Source organism: Orycteropus afer, unplaced genomic scaffold (genome assembly GCF_000298275.1).
Source record: "Orycteropus afer afer isolate SDZICR_OR568_19922 unplaced genomic scaffold, OryAfe1.0 scaffold00101, whole genome shotgun sequence".
Lineage (NCBI taxonomy): Eukaryota > Metazoa > Chordata > Mammalia > Tubulidentata > Orycteropodidae > Orycteropus > Orycteropus afer.
The window spans coordinates 147,092-167,355 of NW_006921688.1; the positions used below are offsets into that span (position 1 = coordinate 147,092).

Sequence of the window (20,264 nt, forward strand, 5' to 3'; positions counted from 1 at the left end):
TTCCCCAGCCACCATGCACAGTCCTCCATGCAGTCCCTTGCTAAGAGGGTGATTTTTAGGTTAATTCTTAGGTCCTACCACCACTCAGGAATCTCCAAGCTGTCTGTGCCATCAGTATCACTCAGGATCGATGCCAGAACACAGCTCCATCTGTCTCCTTTTTTGGTATTTTCATGCAAATTCTTCTGCTAGGTGGGGTTTATTTCACTTCTATATCCTTCCCTTCAAGGCTCACGGGTCCAGGATTATCTTCTGTGTTAATTGGTTTCCCTTTTCTTTGTTGAAGAGGGTCTGTGCAGTCTTTCTGCCTAGTCCTCCATCTTACCGGCACTCTATCTCTAATCTCTTTCTGAGATTCCTCATTGCCTACCCATGGCCTTTGTATATTGAAGTTTGCACCACAGCCCAAGATCCTTGAAAAACTGACCTATAGCCTCAAAGCATGATGTCATTTGTCAAGAGAGATTTGAACTAAACTCATTCTTTACACTAAATTACAGAACTCAAGAAGAAAGTCATTACAGATGAAATCTGTGAATCAATCCCTCTCTCTCTTCCCCTTTCCTACTCTCTAGTATTGCTATTTTGAGGGAGTAAAAGTTAGACCAATATGGTTACAGGGAGAATTTTTCCTAAGTATATCACTATTGAAAAAGTGGAAATGAACCATGAATATGCCAGTAACAGCTACGCCAAAAGTTTCATATGATGTGTGTATACACATCCATATCCATATCCATATCCATATCCATATCTTAAAAAAAAAAAAAAAAAACCCTCATTGCTGTTGAATCAATCCAGACTCATAGCGACCCCTCCTTGGGTGTCCAAGGCAGTATCACTATGGAAATAGATTGCCCAACTTTCCTTCTGAGTGGCTGATGGGTTTGAACCATCCACCTGCTGGTTAGCAGTCAAATGCCGTAGGCACTTTGCCACAAGAGCTCCTGATTAGATATAGAAATAGATATAGATATAGAGGAGCTCTGGTAGCATAGTGGCTAAGACACTTGCCTGCTAACCAGACGGCTGGTGGTTCAAACCCGCCAGCCACTCCTCGGAAGGAAGGTTGGGCAATCCTACTTCCGTAGTGATACTGCCTCGGAAACCCAAGGAGGGGTCGCTATGAGTCGGGGCCGACTCGACGGCACATAACAACAACAACAACAACATAGATATAGATATGGATGATATAGATATAGATACACACACACACACACACGCATACCAGCCACTCCTCGGAAGGAAGATGGCGCAATCTACTTCCGTAGTGATACTGCCTCGGAAACCCAAGGAGGGGTCGCTGTGAGTTGGGTCCAACTCGACGGCACATAACAACAACATATATATGTATATATATAACTTCCCAAACAATAACAAAAAATATCTACTATGCCCATAGTACTGATAGGACTTTTATTTTCCCCCTAATGTTAAGTGATACCAATGTAAAGTGAAATCAAGAGATGAGCAGTTATTAATCAACCAAGAAAACTCTTTGGGTGATCTATTCTTCCAAAAGCTTCTCTGTATTGATAACTATGGTTTCAGAATCTGTCTTAAGCTGAGTTCTGCACAAGAGCAAAACCAGGGAAGCATATATATAGAGAAAGATTTATTTCAAAGAAGTGGCTCACGCAATTGTGGAGGCTGGCAATTCCCGAATCTGTGGGCCAGGCATCAAGCTGAAAGTTTCTTCTGACTCATGTGGTTGCAGGGGCTGATGAACCCAAAATCTGCAGGTTAGGAAGCAGGCTGCTAGTTCATATCCCAAGAGCCAGAGTCTGAAGCTGTCTAGACAAGTGCAAGATTGAGAGAAAGTGTGAGCTTTGCCAGAACATGCACATATATTGGATGCAGGCCACAACCCCAAGGAAACTACCCTTCCAACTGATGGACTGCTCGTATCAGACTACAAAAGGGAGGATGATATAACGTCTGTCAAACCGTTGAGAGTCATGGCCTAGCCAACTTGACACAGAACATTAACCATCACAAAATCCAATTATTCCTGAAATTCTCTGCCTGTGTACATATGTTTATGTTTAGTCTTCAATTTACTCAGAAAAATGTTGTATACACATGGTTACTGAGTGAGTGTGTTTAATCATTTTTCACAAAGGTAGCAGAATTAGGCTCTAAGTAGCGATGCTTTTTTCGAAATATATGCTATTAAGATTGCTCTTTGGATATTAAGAATCACATGGGTTAAATACTCTTCCATACTTGAGTATACTGTATTCAACCATGACAAGCAGCTAAACTGGTAGTCATTGAAGAAAAAAAAAACAACACTGGTCTAGGTTATATTAGTCATAACTCTGCTACCTTGTTTTTCACGGACCAAGCTGTGCCACTGACATTCCCCATGGGAACTGGCAATGCAATTGCCACTTAAATACAGTGCTTTGTCATATATATGAAGGAGCTCTGGTGACATAGTGGTCAAGGATGGTTTGAACCCACCAGCCACTGCACAGGGGAAAGATGAGGCAGCCTGCTTCTGTAAAGAGTTACAGCCTTGGAAACCCTATGCAGCAGTTCTACTCTGTCTTCAAAGGTTGGTATGAGTTGGAATCAACTTGATGGCAGTGGGTGGGTCACATATATGATTTTTTTCTGTTAGAGGATTTTTCTGGAAGATGTCTCTTAGGAGATTTATTTCTGTCTATATATCAAGAAAATGTTCCTCTGCTATCCTGCAATCATTATTTCATGGGAAATTTGGACTAAGCCTATTTGAGTACATCAGAAAGCCAGAGACATCTAGGATCGCTTAAATTTGATGTCTCTAGAAATGAAGACATTCACAGAAAACCTGGCTGGGAGGAATTTATATGCAGCTGCTCACCGGGGTCTGTGGAAGAGCTGGAAGGAAAAAGCCCGAAGCTTTGACTCATTCAGTGAACAAGAAAAGAAGCATGCTTCCTGGGAGGAGGGGTTCCTCACCTCCTCTCACCTTCTGATCCCAGATCATTTTATTGCACAGAATGTGTATGAATTAGTTGAGAGATGATCTGTAATAGAATTGGGTAAGATTTCCTTAATGAGAGGCAGTGTAGAGAAAGCCAGCCTCAACCCTCACCACATATTTGCTCTGTAACGTTGGATAAATAATTTCCTTGTATCTCAGTTTCCTTATCTATAAAATGGGTATAAGACTAGTGTACATTTCAAAAGATTATTGTGAGGGTTAAAAGAAGAAAACTACATAAAACACTTATTTTATTTTCTGGTTGATTGACTTTTAGTGGAAATGGACATAACTTGTTTTAATGACCTCCCCCTTTTTTTTTTAGTTGAATTATTTAAATTTTTTTATTGTACTTTAGGTGAAAGTTTACAGAACAGAGTTTGTTTTACATGCAACATTTTGTGTACATTTATTTAATGATCTTTTTTAATGTTAGGGTTCCAAACCAAAAACCAAACTCTCTGCTGCCAAGTCAGGTCCGACTCATAGTTACCCCTCCTTGAGTTTCTGAGGTGGTATCACTACAGAAGTAGAGTGTCCAACCTTCCTTCCAAAGAGTGGCTGGTGGGTTTGAACTGCCAGCCTTCTAGTTAACAGTCAAATGCCTTAGGCACTATGCCACCAGAGCTCCTATTACAGTTATCAAGTATATTACTAATATATTTGGTGAGGTACCGAGCACACTTTGTTCTGTTATGCAAAAGATCACCATGATCCAGATCCAACTCAATAGCAACTGACAAGAACAACATATTACTAAGCTGTAATTCTGTCATTCTTTTCTCTTCTTTCCAACAGTAATTTCTGCTAACAGTTTCTCTTTTTCTATAAGCTCACTCTCTACTAATTTGCATAGGAAATTTGAATTGTGAGAAAATTGAGAATCAACAAATTTGATTTTAACTTGACAGTTTCTCTTGGAGAGCAAAACCATGCTTTAGCTACATGTGGGGAATAACAAGAAGGGAATTAACATATATTGGAGGCCCTCAACCTCCACTCACATTTCTATAAGGTAGATGTTAAAATTTCCATTCATAGATCAAGAAATTTAGGCTTAAGTAGGCGTAGTAATCAAGTTTGTGTGTCAACTTGGCTGGGCCTGGATGAGTGGCTGGGCAGCTGGAGGCAGGGTTCCCCATGATGAGACTGGTAATCAACTTCATGGTGGACTCTACCTTGAGCAGCTGAGTAGCTGCCTTACAGATGTGATCTGCTTCCTGTATATAAGGAGAAGTCTTGGGGAATGGTCTCTATTTTATGGCACACTTAGACCCTACATGTAGCCGTGTCATTGTTCAGCAGCATGCCATGTTCTCTGGCCTTGGGATTTTCAATGGAATTGAATTAATGGTCTGCCGTGTGGTTTGGAAACATCAGGACTGTGCCTTTTTGCTTGTCAACCTTGAGCTTGTCAGTCTCAGCAGCCAGCAGCTGTCTGAGTGAAGGAAAGCCTCCAGCTTTGGTAAGGCTGGGAGCAGGAGGCAGAGCTGAAGCCCAAGGCTTAGGGGCTTTCACCTAGCTCCCAGAGCTTGGCACTGAACTTGGACTTAAAGTCTTCAAACTGTAAGAGAATAAACTCCTGTTTGTTTAATCATCCCATTTGTGGTATATTCTTGTTAGAGCAGCACTAGGTAACCAGAGCAGTAGGTAATATAACTATTTCAATGTATCAATGATTTCTAAACTTTCTAATTATATGAACCCTTCTAATAACATAAATAGAATAATTAGAAGGAAGAATGGCCAGACTTGGTCTCACACATTTTGGTCATGTTGTCAGAAGGGACCAGTTCCGAGAAAAGGGTATCATGCTTGGTAAAGTAGAGGGTCAGCGAGAAAGGGGAAGACCCTCAACGAGAGGGATTGACACAGTGGTTGGGACGATGGGCTCAAGCATAGCAAGGATGGTGAGGTTGGCGTGGGACTGGGCAGCGTTTTCTTCTGTTGTCCACAGGGCTGCTATCAGTCAGTGCCAACTCGAGGACACCTAACAACAACAACAATGACATAAAAATATCACAGGCCCTCATAATAATACTCATGCATACTGTATTTGCTGGTTGAGAAAATATACACAATAACAATAACTGAATATGGATTTATAGTATGTAAATCATAATAGGAACAAAATATAAATTTAAAAGTTGGTTGATTTTTTTTGTATTCAGTCTACAAATTATGGTTTGAAGACGAGTCCATAATTCTAGACTTCCCGCAGTAACTCTGTGGACCCCTAGAGTTTCTCGATCAATAGTTGGAGAAGCCACTCTTTATATAATCCTTTTAGATGAATTACTTAATGTGTATTTTCAGCAGTCTGAAGCATTTTAGCCATTGTTTTTAATGTTTTGCTTAGATTAAATTTACTAAAAATACAGTATTTATATAAATGGGATTTCATTAATGTAAATTTTAGTTGACTTTTTCACTCCTATTAAAATAATCACTTGCTTATTTGTCTAGAGCACGTATGTTTTAGGAAAATTTTTAGCAGGGCCCTGCATTAATAGCAAGAAATTTTGTAAGGCAGTAAGTGACAAATTCAGAACTAACATTTGTCAGAGTGTTTTGTTTGTTTGTTTTCTAAACAAAATTCTTTTGTATTTTAATGACGGAATTAGGAAATGAATAGCTTTTATCAACATTCTCAGCCCTCTACTGCTAAGTTCTCTTGAACTGTTTAAAGGTTTGGAAAGAATTTGAAATTGAAATCCCACCTGCCGTGACTCTATTGTATTAAAAAAACCCAAAAAACTCACTGCCACGGAGTCCAGTCCGACTCATAAGGACCCCTCCTTGGGTTTCCAAGACAGTATCTCTATGGAAGTAGATTGCCCAGTCTTCCTTCCGAGGAGTGGCCGGTGGATTTGAATGGCCAGCCTTCTGGTTAGCGGTCAACCACCTTAGGCACTACGCTACCAGAGCTCCTGACTCTATCTTACAAAACCATTTTAATATCATAAGACTGAACACATGAGAGAGCCTAACTCTGTCTTTTGTACTTAAAATGACTGATAGTGATGAATTTCAGCCATAACTTTCCCTTTTGTGTTTGGAGCAAGTATACAGAACTCTAATATAGTATTGTATATAAAGCTTGTAAAACATCTTTTACTGTGGTTCTTTCCTTTTTCCACATAATTTATGTAAATAGAATACAATAAGACTTACTGTACCAGGCTTCCCTAGTAGTAGTTTACTAAATCCATATGTTCAGAGTTCATGGCTTTGTCCTACCATATGGATTTGTCCAAAGATCTCTTGGCATCAGTGCAGTGAGTATCAAAGAGACAAGTTCTTTAATAGTTTTTGTCCATAAACTATGTTGTTTGTTGTTATGTGCCGTCGAGTCACCCCCGACTCATAGCGACCCCTCCTTGGGTTTCCGAGGCAGTATCACTACAGAAGTAGGATTGCTCAACCTTCCTTCCGAGAAGTGGCTGGTGGGTTTGAACCACCAGCCTTCTGGTTAGCAGTCAAGTGCCTTAGGCACAATGCTACCAGAGCTGTTAAAATATTCTATAATCTACTCATTTAAAAACTGTTTCCTTCTTGCCACTGGAACACAGGTGTGTGGAACATGTTGCGGAAGCTAAGCTGGAATGGGAAAGGAAAAGGCTCCTGTCAACATGGTCATCACTGGACACATGGATTCAGGCAAGCCCACCACTTGTCCTGGCTTCCTAGGGATTCCATAACAAAACACCACGAAGTGGCAGCTTTAAAGAAGACTACACATTTTTCCTTTTTCCCCCTCATGGTTCTGAAAGCTAGAAGTCTGGATTTAGGGCCTCATTAAGGCAATGTTTTCCCTTTCTCTTGGCTTTTGGGTAAAATCCTTCTTTGTTGCTTTCAGCTTTTGGTAGCCCCAGGCATTTCTTGGCATCCCTTGGTGTGTAGCTGTATCTGCCCCCGTTGAAACATGGCATCTGCATTCTTGCTGTTTGTGACTCTTCTCCATGCCTGTTCTTCTCTTTTATAAAACACCGCTCAGAGCTCTGGTAGCTTAGAGCCTAAGGCACTCCACTGCTAACCAGAAGCCTGGAGGTTCAAACCCACCAGCCACTCCTCGAAAGGAAGGTGGGACAATCTACTTCCGTAGTGATACTGCCTTGGAAACCCAAAGAGGGGTCGCTATGAGTTGGGGTCTGACTCGACAGCACATAACAACAATAACAACAATCACAGCAAAGTTTAGGAGTAGGACACACCTACTCTAGTGTGACTTATAATATCTATAGACAAAGTCATTCTTCCCCTCAAACAATATCACAGTCACAGGTAGAGGGGTTAGACCTTCAATTGATCGTTTCCAGGGCACAGTTCACTCCCTACTTGGTCTATAAACGTAGTGGAATCAACAAAACAGCTGTGGTAGTTAAGTTGTATATCAACTTGTCTGGGCCTGGTTTTGAATGGCTGGGCAGCTGGATGTAGTTATTCCCCAGGATGAGACTGGTAAACACCTTCATAGTGGAATCTACTGGAGCAGCTGAGTAGCTACCTTAGGGATGTGGTCAGCTTCCTGTACATAAGAAGCAGCTTTGAGGAATGTGTCCATTGGAGCTGCATGTAGCCAAGTTTTCTTCTTAATGGCCTGTCATGTCCTCTGCTGATCCTGGAACTGTTACTGGACTTGAACTAGTGGCCTGCCATGTTTTTTAGTAGTCTTGGGACTATGCCATTTTATTTCTTGACCTTGTTTGTCAATTTCAGCCGACAGCAGCTTCCTGAGTTAAGAGAAGCTTCTAGCCTCAGTGGGCTGGTAGCAAGAAGCAGAGCTGAAGCCCAAGGTGGAGGGGTTTTCACCCAGCCTGGCACCTTGAACTTGGACTTTTGCCTCCTAAATTGTAATAAACTCCTGTTTGTTAAAGCCATCCTCCCACTTGTGGTATTTTCTTTAGAGCAGGACTGAAGTAACCAAAACAATAACCATTGAAAATCTGATAAAGAGACTATTGAGATGGAAAAAGTCTTCTTCAAGGTTTTCAGAATAAAATTACAGCTGAGCATAAGCATGGCATCACCACTGATAACTCCCCATGGACACTTGAAACCAGCAATTATTATGTGACCATCATTAATGTCAAAGAACCCAGAGACTTTACTAAAAACATAATCACAGGTGCATCTCAGGCTGACAGTGCTGCTGTGAATGTTGCTACTGGTGTTGGTTAATTTGAAGCTGGTATCTCCAAGAATGGGCATAGCTATGAGCATACCCTCTGATTGTGTGCTAGGTGTGAATTAACTAATTGTAACAAACAAACCTATGGCAAGAAGAGATATGAGGAGATTTTTAAGGAAGTCAACATCTACATTAAAAAAATTGGCTACAAACACTGCATAGTAGCATTTATACCACTCTCTGGTTGGAATGGTGACCTGCTGGAGCTAAGTGCTAATATGCCTTGGTTTAAGGGATACAAAGTCATAATGGTGTCTTAGTAGGGTTATCTAGAAGAGCAAAACCAGTGAGACAGAGAGAGAGAGAGAATTAGTTTTACTTTAAGGAAATGCTCACAGAATTGTGCAAGCTGGCAAATCTCAAATCTGTAGGTCAGACTATATATAGCCTGGAGACCTCTGGTGGCTCAAAGGATTGCAGGGGCTGGAGAATCCAAAATCTACAGATCAGGTGGCAAGCTGGACATTTCTGCAAGTTTACGTTCCAAGATCCATAGGTCAGGTTGAGAAGAGTAGTGGAGAAAGAGATAGAAAGAGTTATGCCAGAATATACATTTATATTCTGGAGGCAGACCACACCTCCAAGAAAATTCTTCTTTTAACTGATTGGTTGATTACCTCAGATCATATCCTGGAAGGTGATTACATTATGTTACATTACAGCAACCAGTCCAGTATCAGACCAAACCAGTGAGATTCGTAGGCTAGTCAACTTTACAGAAAATTACCATCACAGATGAGAACACCAGTGCGAATGAATTGCTTAAAGCTCTGGATTGAATCTTGCCACTGACTTGCCCAACTGACAAGACAATCTGTTCTTCTGAGTTGTCTATAACACTGATGGTATTGGTATGATCACCAGTGGAGACGGGTGTTCTTGTTAGGTATGGCAGCCACCTTTGCCCTAGTCAGCATTACAACTCAAGTAAAGTCTGTTGAAATGCACTGTGAAACTCTGAGTGAACCTCTGCCTGGGGACAATGTAGGCTTTAATGTCAAGAATATGTCTGTCAAAGCTATTTATCATGGGAACATGTTGGTAATAGCAGAAACAGCCCACCAATGGAAGTAGCTGGCTTTACTGCCATAGTGAGTTCAAGGGAGTTGGAGTTGATCAAGAAAAGCAGTTATGGCCACGAGACAGCTTTGCACAGAAAGCTATAGGGGCCATCACATTCATAGCCAACTGAAGGAGGTAGTCCTCCATGGCAGGAGGTCTTCCAGAGTCAAGCTGTTCAGGAAGTCACCAGAAAGAGAGAGGGCATGGAAAATCCCAGGGCAAGATGAAAGGGAAGAGAGAACACATATACATCTCTAGTCAAGGTCTTCCTGGATCAAGGTGGGGAGTCTTTTGGTCAAAGAGCTCCTAAGATAGCAGCACCTCATTTAGGGTTAGGGTCCTAAACTTCATTTAGGCTCCTTAAAACTACAGGATTTTATCTTATCTAGGCGCAGCAGACCTAAGGCACTTGATTGCTAACCAGAAGGCTGGCGGTTCAAACCCACCAGCCACTCCTCAGAAGGAAGGTTGGGCAATCTACTTCCGTAGTGATACTGCCTTGGAAACCCAAGGAGGGGTCACTACGAGTGGGTCCAACTCAACAACACATAACAACAGGGGCAGCAGATGTTGGATGCAGTTGTGGGGGATATGCTAAGCAGACAGAGTCTAAGTAGCTGAAAATCTGCTTATTTAGAATATTTTTACAACAATTGGATGTGTACAAATTTGGCTTTGGCACCAGCCAGCTTTTTGGGGTAACAGACTTTATCTTGCTATGAAGAAGCAAATGACTTGGGGCCAATACATAGAGGCCATTTTTGACTCATTTATATAACAACTGCTCAGGTGATTATCCTGAACTATCCAGGCCAAATCAGTGCTGGCTATAGGCCTGTGCTGGTTTACCATACTGCTCACATTGCTTGCAAGTGTGCTGAACTACAGGAGAACACAGAGAGGTGGTGTGGTGAGAAGCTGAAAAGTGCCCAAATCCATGTACTCTGGTGATGTGGGCCATCATTGAGGTGATTCTTGGCAAGTGTATGTGTGTTGAGTGTTTCCCTTATTATCCTTCTCTGGATCCTTTTGCAGTTTGTGATATGAGGTAGATGGTTACTATGGGCAGCATCAAGGCAGTGGACAAGAAGGCTGATGGAGTTGGCAAGGGCAACAGATCTGCCAAAAACTCAAAAGGCTAGATGGATATCAACTCCAGCACCTACTGCATACTGTTGCAATTGAGTTAATTCTGACTTTGGTACCCTCATGTGTTGCAGAGTAGATGTGCTCAATAGGATTTTCTTGGCTATATTCTTTACAGAAACACATCACTGTACCTTCCTTCCTCTTGTCACGGGGTGGGTTAGAACCACCAATCTTTAGATTAGTAGTCAAGCACAGTTTACACCACTCAGGGACCTACTTCATTCTTAATCGGTGAAAGAATGGCCTCAGGACTTTTTTTCTTAATTGAGTATTTAAATGTAATTATGAAAGACTGGTTAAAAAGATGAGGAAATCTGCTTCCATAAGGATTTACAACCTTGGAAATCCAATGGGGTCACCATGTGTTAGAATTGGCTCAATGGCAGTGAATTTGGTTAATGATAACAATGCATCTTAAAACCTTTACAAGGAAAGGAACATTTTGTGGACTATTGTGTTTATGTGTATGTGTGTGTGGCAGTTTTGTTAATTTTTAAAATCAATACATTTAAAATGGAAACAACTTGACCAAATATCTGTCACAGAGTTCAGAGATTCACTAAAAGAAGAGGCACTGCAGAAGAAACCCTTGTGACCCACTGCTGAAAAGTCAGCCTTTGTGAATCCTATGGAGCACGTTCCACTCGGACATACATGGGGTGGCCATGAGTTAGAGTAGACTCTATGGCAATGGGTTACTGGTAAGAACAAAGTTTAATATGAAAACAGTCTCCCACTCTCTCTCTCTCTCTCTCGGTCAACACTGAACATTTGTAGACTTATTTAGGCAAAATACTTAAGCAAAAGAGTTGTCCATAATCTATTTCTGTGCTCCATGTTCTGAAACTTGATAAATGTGAATTTCAGGATTAACTGAATTTTTTAGTAGTGAAATTGAGTGGTCGGTTTGTTTGTTTCACCTATGTATGATCAGCTGTTAGTGAAAAGTTATGGGAGTGGGCTATCAGTTGCAACACTTCTTATGCCTTAGGATAGAAAAGCAAAGAGACATGTGTAATGTTATATAACCTGTCTTACAAAGGGCCAGTGTTCTGAAAGGCTATCTGTTGCATTTGGACTTTAATTTTGGGTAGTTCTGCCCACAGTGAGTAAATTTGTTGGCATAACTGTTCTGGTTTCCAAGTTCTTGAATACAGTCTCATATTTATAAGTAACGCAGCAGAGTTTGTTAAAACAAAAGAATGAATTATGAAGTTTGAAATATTGAAGCATCGCCTTCTTTTAAGTGTTAACTATATCCAGTTTCTAGGAAAAATAAAGGTACAGGAAGTTTAAAAAAAAAAGACAAATTATTTGAGGATTTTCTTGAATTGGTGGAATAACTTATTGCAGATCAAGCCCTCTACCATGAAAAAAAAATAGAAAACCTGAAAAAAGAACAATAGCATCTGTTTGACAACATTGACAAGGCTTCAAGGCATCCAAGATTTCAGCATCTGGTGTCCTGGAGTAAAAGGAAAACTAATTGGGATGAGTCCCATATTATCACTACACAACCACTTCAGGGATTTCAAGCACCTTGAAATGGAGAAGCTAAGAAGACAAGCAGAGAGTGGTGGATGAGAAATGGCAAGCTGAGCAGAGATTTCAGCAGTCTTAAAAGTTTATGAAGGAAAAACATATAATTCAGGGCCAGTCAAGGACATTCTGAGTTACAGTTAGTAGCCTGAAAGGTATACATGCTCAAGATAAGAGCAAATCTTACAAAATACAGGGGGGAAAAAAGTCAGCTTTCAATTAGCTTAATCCTCCATGATTTGCCCCTATGCTAATAGCTTTCCTGAAACTAAAATTACTTCCTCTCTGAAGAAAGATAATATTAGCAAGAGCTACAAATTATATGTACGGTTTTGTAATACAGATTATCTAGCATTCATTAAAAATGAGAGAAATTACTGAGCAAATAAACAAGAAGGGGAGAAAAATAGATAATAAAAACAGATCAGTAAATAAGGTTTCAGATATGACCATTAACATAATTGATTAATATGCTCAAGAAAATAAATAGATGACAAGATGAGGAAATTCAGTAGCAAACTGGAATGTATGAAAATATTCTAATGGAAAATACAAAATTTTAAAATACAGTAAATGAAATAATTTTTTTTTAAAAAAGGGTCATAAATTACTCATGGGAGAATTGACAATCAGTGAAAAAAACCCAGTCACTAGGAAATAGGCAGATTGAAGCATAAGAGAAATGAAGAAAGAAAAAATGAGGAAAGAGGAAAATCCAGAAAGTATTTTGAGATTCAAAGGAGAGAATGAAAAAGGCCCAATACATGGGCCATTGGAATGTTAGAGGGAGAGAAGCGTGAGAATGTTGTCATCAGCTGTCCAGTTGGTCCTCACCTCAGCAGTGTCAAGGTCTGAGGAGATCATAGCTGAGACTTTTCCAAAACTGAGGACAGAAAACAACTACAGATGAGACGAGCTCTGTGAACCCCAGGATGGGCAAATACAACAAAAACCACATCCGGACATATGACATTAAAATTGTTGACAACCAAGAGCAAAGATTAAAAAAAATTAAATCAGGCAGAGGGGAGCACATAGAGAAGAACAATAAAACTAATGTGTGATTTTTCCACAGAAAATTTGTGGAGGCCATCACACAATGAATCATATGCATCAAGCAAAGAAAGAAATGAAATGTCAACCTACTGAAAACATCCTTCAAAAATGATGGCACATCAAAGATATTTTCAAACAAGAAAAATTAAGGGAAATAATTACCAGCAGACTCCCACTAAAATAAAATACTGTAAGAAATTCTTCAGTTAGAGGGAGAGTTATTACAAGTGGAAGAACGGAGAAGCGTGAAAACATAATGAGAAAATGGACAGGATATATCTAAACAAATATTGGCTGTATCAAAACAATGAATTCTGTGGGATTCAAAATATATGTAGCATTAAAATGCCTGAAAATAATAGCACCAAAACGAGCTGGATGTGATTTGATCTAAGATCCTTGTGTTGTCTGGGAGGAAGTTTTCAATATCAGATTCTAATGAGTCAAAAAGCATGTAATTGCTATGATTTATAGGAAAATATCTACAAAAGGTAAAACAATGAACTAAACAACTAAATGCAGCACAAATGGAGACAGGATGGGGAGAGAGGGAGTCCATGCAATGAAATTAAATACTCAGTTCCATTCAGAATCAGAATTGTTAAAATGACTTTTCTTGACAACACTTCATGCAATTCTAGAGCAGCTTATCTTCTTGAAATAATCAGGTTTTGAATGTATTCAGACACACAGATTTCAAATAGCCATCAGGTTTGTTGAAATTAAAATTATACCACAGAAGTGATTTCATAATATAATAAGATCTACTGGTTTAAATAACAGGTAATGCATAGCAGTGAAAGGTCAATCTAAAACTGGTTTGCTGTATTTCATTCATCAGAGGTAATCTTTTGTATCAAGCAAGGTAATAAAGATCCTATCAGAGAAAATGGGTAGCATAGCATAACGTTATCATCTTAAACCCTTTACCCAGATAGGATATGCATTGAAAAAGAAGGAAAAGAAAAAAAAAAAAAATCTTGGCAGAGCAGATGGCTTCATCTACACAACCGGTGATTTGTGTGCACACAGTTTCAAATGACAGTCTTTATTGTTCCCTGAACATGGCTTCTGATGACAGAAGCAAAGTCAACAGGCTTAAAAACATGCAGAAGTGTTAATATAATTTTATAAATGGAGATTGCACTTCATATATTGAAAAAAATTCAAGGTCAAGCCTTACCATATGTTATAAAGATATTGGTTTTACTGAAGATGAAAAATACAATCTGGAAAGAGCTATGACACAGCAGCCACCAACTTCCAAAGTAGAGTCATAAAAGAAGGAACCACTGAGGGACATTTGTCTTAGCAGAATGCTCTGGTTACCATTAGAATGCTAATGAAACTCATTTTAATGTAGAGGGACAAAACCAAAGATAAAAACTGAAATAAAAAATTTGAGCAACAACAACAAAAACAAAAACTCACACAGCATAATCCACGGTTTGCAGAGTAAGGGCCTGCTAGTTTTTGAAGATAGGAAATCCAATAGAAACTTCTGAGCATATTTAGGGAAAAAGCCAGGAATAAATCTGAAGCAGGACTTTTTTTCTATTAAGACGATCAAACCTATTTGGGGAAGCAAAATAAAGTTAATCAGAGTCTGATTTTTTTTTAGTTGGAAGCATTTGTTTTTTTTTGGAGAAGGATGCAGAGTGACGAATATACAAGTGTGACTTTTAAAATTCCGAACGGAATATAAAATGTATTCAATGAATATAACAGAAAACTAAAAATACATTTCTCTTACATATTGTGTTCCATTAAAGGAAAGAACAAGAGAGTTCTAGAATAAAAGGGAAAGGGAGAAAAGAAAGCCAGGGAGACACAAAATCAGGTAAGAGGAAAAGTCACAGGTTTTTGCTCAAGGATGAATACTTGACTCCTATTGGGCACCAATATGATATGACATCATATCCCAGATGGTGTTCCAGCATCAGCAAAAAGGCAGTGTGTCCTTTTGCCTGGTGGGGTAGTTAGAAAATAAAAGGTTAGAACCTTTACATGTCTTGCCTGTTATAACCATAATATATGTCCATGGAAAGCCAGAGTACTGAATTTGTAAGTATCGCTGTGACTATGCTACAACCTGAAAAGCTAGAATGAATTTAAGCTTGAGGCCCCAGACTCCAAGTGATACCAATCCATATACAATCCCGATGGTCTCCTCTTTTCAGTAATACTGCAGAGATAGAGTCCATGGGCTTTATGGGATCCATGAACTCCTTGAAATTCCATGCAAAATTTAGCTTTGTCTGGTAGTGTAGTGCCTGAAGCATTTGACTTCTAACCAGAAGGCTGGTGGTTCAAACTCCTCAGAAGAAAGATTGGGTGATCTACTTTAGTAATGATACCGTTTCAGAAACCCAAGGAACGGTGGCTATGAGTCGGATGTGACTTGATGGCAGTGAGATTATTCATGATTTTTTCTGGAGAGAAGAGAGTACAACTTGCATCAAGTTTTACAATGGGTCAGTTAAAAAAAAAATACAGTGTAAAATAAACTGAACTTTGTATTTAGAGCAAGTAAAAAGGTAAAATAATGGCTAAGCACAGACTATAATGCTAAATTTCTCCAATGCCTACATATGTAAAGTGCTGTGTTATCTCATTTAAGCCTCACAACAATCCTATATTGCAGTCACCAATTTATAAATGATAAAACTGAGGCCTGGGGTAGATAAATCCCATGTCAAATGTCACACAACTTATAAATTCTCTGAAATCCTACTGGTAGTCTTCATTGTAAGATTGTTTTTCTCCGACTATCACTAATTGTCATTTCCCAGGGCTCTGACCTAAAGCCTGTTTCATTTTGCGAACTACTTTAGGCATTCTCTCCCTTCAATTGAAGTCTCTTGAATTCAGTTGTCATCTATATGTTACCAAAAACAAACAAACATAAAAACAGCTGCTGTCAAGTCAATTTCAACTCATGTTGACCCCATGAACTGCCCTCCACAAGGTTTTCAACACCGTGTTCTTTGAGAAGTCTTTGAGAAGTCGATCACCAGATCATCAGGTTTGTTTTCTAAGGCACCTCTGGATGGTTTCCAACTGCCAACCTTTAGGTAAATAGCTGACCTATTAACCATTGCACCACCCAGGGACTCCTAGCTATGCGTTGTTAATTGCCATTGAGTTGATCCCAACTCATGGGGACCCCATTTGTGTGGAGTAGAATTGCTCCATAGGTCTTTCAAGGCTGTGCCCTTTTGGAAGCAGACCACCAGGCCTGTCTTCCAAAGTCCCTCTGGGTGGGTTCCAACTGCCAACTTTACAGCTAGTGGTTGAGTGTTTAACTCTTTATGCCACCCAAGGACATCAACATGATTGTAGTTACCAAATCCTTACCTCTAGGCCACAACTTCCCCTAAACTTCAGGTTAGTCTTAATTATTAAATAATTTTTCTTTGTGTTGGACTGAGATTGTCTTCCTGAGGCTATAACACACATGAGTTTCAATAAACGTTTGCTTCTTGAGTAGTTACTCATTTTGGTATTGCCAGGATCTGTGGCAGTTACTGGTACACGGAAGGTTCTCAGTAAGTGTGTGTTATATAGAAATGAATGTTATAGCCTCTGGGGATACACTGTGCAGAGTAAATACCTTATTCGCATTCAGTCTTTCAAATACATGAACAAGGTTTTGGAGGTCTGCTCATCAGTCTTGTCTTTTATAGGCTAGACATTCCCAGTTCCTTGAATCATTTTTCATTGAGAATCAGAGTACTCAATACAGAAGAGGCATTTGATAAAATATTTGTCTATCCAGAAGTTTTCATGCTCAATTAAACCTAACAAATATTGTTATGAAATCTTAATGCTAAACAGTTTTAAAAGACAGACATTTTTAGTGGGCATAGGTAAAAATAGATGCATTTGAACTGCATTGTTGGCGAAGAATATCAAATATACTATTGTTTTTGTTGTGTGCCATCAAGTTGGACCCGACTCATAGTGACCCCTCCTTGGGTTTCTGAGGCGGTATCACTACAGAAGTAGATTGCCCAACCTTCCTTCCGAGGAGTAGCTGGTGGGTTTGAACCGCCAGCTGTCTGGTTAGCTGGCAAGTGTCTTAGCCACTATGCTACCAGAGCTCCCTTAGGCACTACAAATATACCATAGAGTGACAAAATAACATACATATCAATCTTAGAAGGAAACAACCAGAATGCTTCTCAGAAGCAAGGATGAAGAGACTTTGGCTAGCTTACTTTGGACTCGTCATCAGTAAAGACCATTCTCTAAAAAGGGATATCTTTTTTGGTAAAGTAGAGGGTCAGTGAAAATGAGGGAAATCTTCAATGGGATGGATTGACACAATATCCAGAGCAATGGGCTCAAACACAGCAATAATCATGAAGATCACACAGGACCAGGCAGAATTTCATTCTATTACACACAAGTTCACCAGGAGCAGAACACACATGTTCTAACCTTGCCAGGACATTCACATATATACCCTCAAGGAAACTAAGGGTGGTAACTTGAGTCACACCCTCCAGCAAGGCAGGACTCGTGATACATCCTGCCCTAACCCTGCCTCATCAACACAATAGACAACTCACCCCAAATGGCACTGTAACTACAGGCATAGAGGCTAGGATTTATAATACATCACAAAATGGAGGACAATGGACAGAAGGGCCATCTTAAGCAATTCACTTAATTCATACACTTTAATTTTGTGCTGTATTTTGCAAAAACAGTGACAATTCTACAGTCTTATTACTTGCCAACTCCCATGTCCATGTGAATTGTCTAGATATTATTGGCTCTGACATTTAATGTGTTGTGGGAAAGAGTAGTCCCAATATTCTTTTTTTTTTTTTAATACAACACGTTTTTTCATTTTCTACTGAAATAATTAACAAGAGGAATGATTGCACCATCACGTGGTATTTGTGCAAAAGAGAGCTATGGGAAAAGAAATAAAGGAGAAGAAAATAATGATTCAACCTATTAATTAGCAGTAAAATTATGTGAAAAATTGTAAGGGTCTATCCAGGTGCTAGGTGGAGTAGAAAGGGGGGAAATATTTTATTTATCTTCAAAATCACGTACTTTGCTTCAGCTTGCTTACTAAGCTATTATTTTATCATTTGTAGAAAGCAGAGAAAAGCAAGATTTTTATTAAACTATGTCTGTTTGTTTTTTTAAAACCTTAAACATTTGAAGAGGAATGAGCAACTTTTCTGCCTTTTATTTATAACCCATGCTAGTTGCTAAGAAGGCATAACGACTCAGCATTCTATATTCGAATCTGTCTTGAAGTTGGATAGATACTGTTATTTCTGTGGTCCAAGAAATAAGAATGGGTCAGGAGAAGCAGCAGGCTCATTCTAATACAATTTGCATATGGTCACCACACTACAATATGACTTGATTGGTTGTTTCACAAAGATCAGGCATAATTAAATGGATGGGAATAAAAAGATTTCCTCTTAGTAAGATTTCCTAAAGAATGTGCCTTAGGCACATCAACAAGGACCAAAAGCAGCGCTGAAGAAAGCTGGCTGCATCTTGCCCTCAATCAAGGTCTTCGCTATTAAAGATAGGAGTTTCTGAATAGGAAGTCATATTTTAAGAGTATATAGGTATATATAATGTACATATAAATGAGAGAGAGATTTTATACCCTGCCTTGTTGGTATTATACCATCATGTTAGTATTAAGTTACTCACTAGCAGCTATGCAAGACATACAGAGATTCTGCAGGGCAGACTTTTCTTTCCAACAAACACAATAGCCACTGGATGTCAGAAGGTTGGGAACCTCTGCATTCTCATTGCAGACCACATGTTTATCTTCCCTAAAGAACTAAACAGTAGATGATGGAGGAATAGGCAGACAAGCTACACAGACCCTCTTCAACAAAGAAAAGAAAAACCAATTGACAGAGGTACAGAAGATAAGCCTGAAGCCCTGAGCTTTGGAAGGCAGTATACAGAAGTGGATTAGGCACCAACAAGTGGAAAAACCTGAATGAAAACAGTAAGTATGGAGACAGAGCAGTGGAGTGTCAGCTAATCTGATGGGACCAACAGCCTGAATATTTCCAAGTGGTGTTGGGACCTGAGAATTGACCTAAAGATTAGCCCCAATCACTAAGGGCTACAGGGCCAACTGAGCTGATGACCTATGACTAGGAAGGGAAACAGCAAGGAGGAAGACAACCTGAGCTGTGGACATTCAGCTGCCCAGAGGCTGCAGCCATTTTGATCGTTTATGAGTGGTGGCCATTTTGGATATTTCAAGTGACCAAGGGTGCAGCCATTTGGAATGTTTACAAGCAGTAGCCACATTGGATTAAAGTGACAGCGTTCTCATTCAGATTCCAGGGACTTAAAAATAGGCTCCATTTTTTCCTCAACATAATAGAGGGTATATATAGGAGCTCTTGGGAGCTCCAGTAGCATAGTGCCTAAGGTACTTGACTATTAACCAGAAAGCTGGCAGTTCAAACCCAACAGCCACTCCTTGGAAGGAAGTTTGGGCAATCTAATTCCATAGTGATACCACCTTAGAACCCAAGGAGGGGTTGCTATGAGTCAAGTCTGACTCAACAGCACATAACAACAACAACAACAACAACAATAAGAGCTCTGATAGCATAGTGCCTAAGGCACTTGACTGCTAACAAGAAGGCTGGCAGTTCAAACCCATGATCCAGTCCTCAAAAGAAGGTTGGGCAATGTACTTCTGTAGTAATACTGCTTCGGAAACCCAAGGAGGGATCGCTATGAGTCGGGTCCAACTCAACAGCACATAACAACAACATGCAAAACCAACAGCCAACATTATTCTCAATGGAGAGAGACTGAAACCATTCCCCTTGTGAACAGGACACAGACAAGGATGCCCTCTATCACCACTTCTATTCAACATTGTACTGGAAGTCCTAGCCAGGGAAATAAGGCAAGAAAGGAATATCAAAGGCATCCAAATTGGTAAGGAAGAAGTCAAACTATCCCTATTTGCTGATGATATGATCCTATACCTAGAAAATCCAAGAGACTCAGTCAAACATCTACTGGAACTAATTGAGAGATTTAGCATCATGACAGGATATAAGATTAACATCCAAAAATCTGATTCCTCTACACCAGCAAAGAGATTGCTGAAAAAGAAATAAGGAAATCAATGCCATTTACAATAGCTACCAAAAAAATAAAATAAAATAAAATACTTGGAAATAAATCTTACAGGGACACAAAAAACCTCTACAAAGAAAACTATAAAAAAAAAAAAACTACTTCAAGAAACCATAAGAGATCTACATAAAT

The 20,264-nt window shown here is 39.5% G+C and overlaps 1 pseudogene; it reads left to right on the top strand.

Moving 5' to 3' along the window:
• The window catches only part of LOC103199007, a 95,412-nt pseudogene extending 85,043 nt beyond the window's left edge, over positions 1-10,369 (top strand).
• The last annotated feature ends 9,895 nt before the right edge of the window (positions 10,370-20,264 follow it).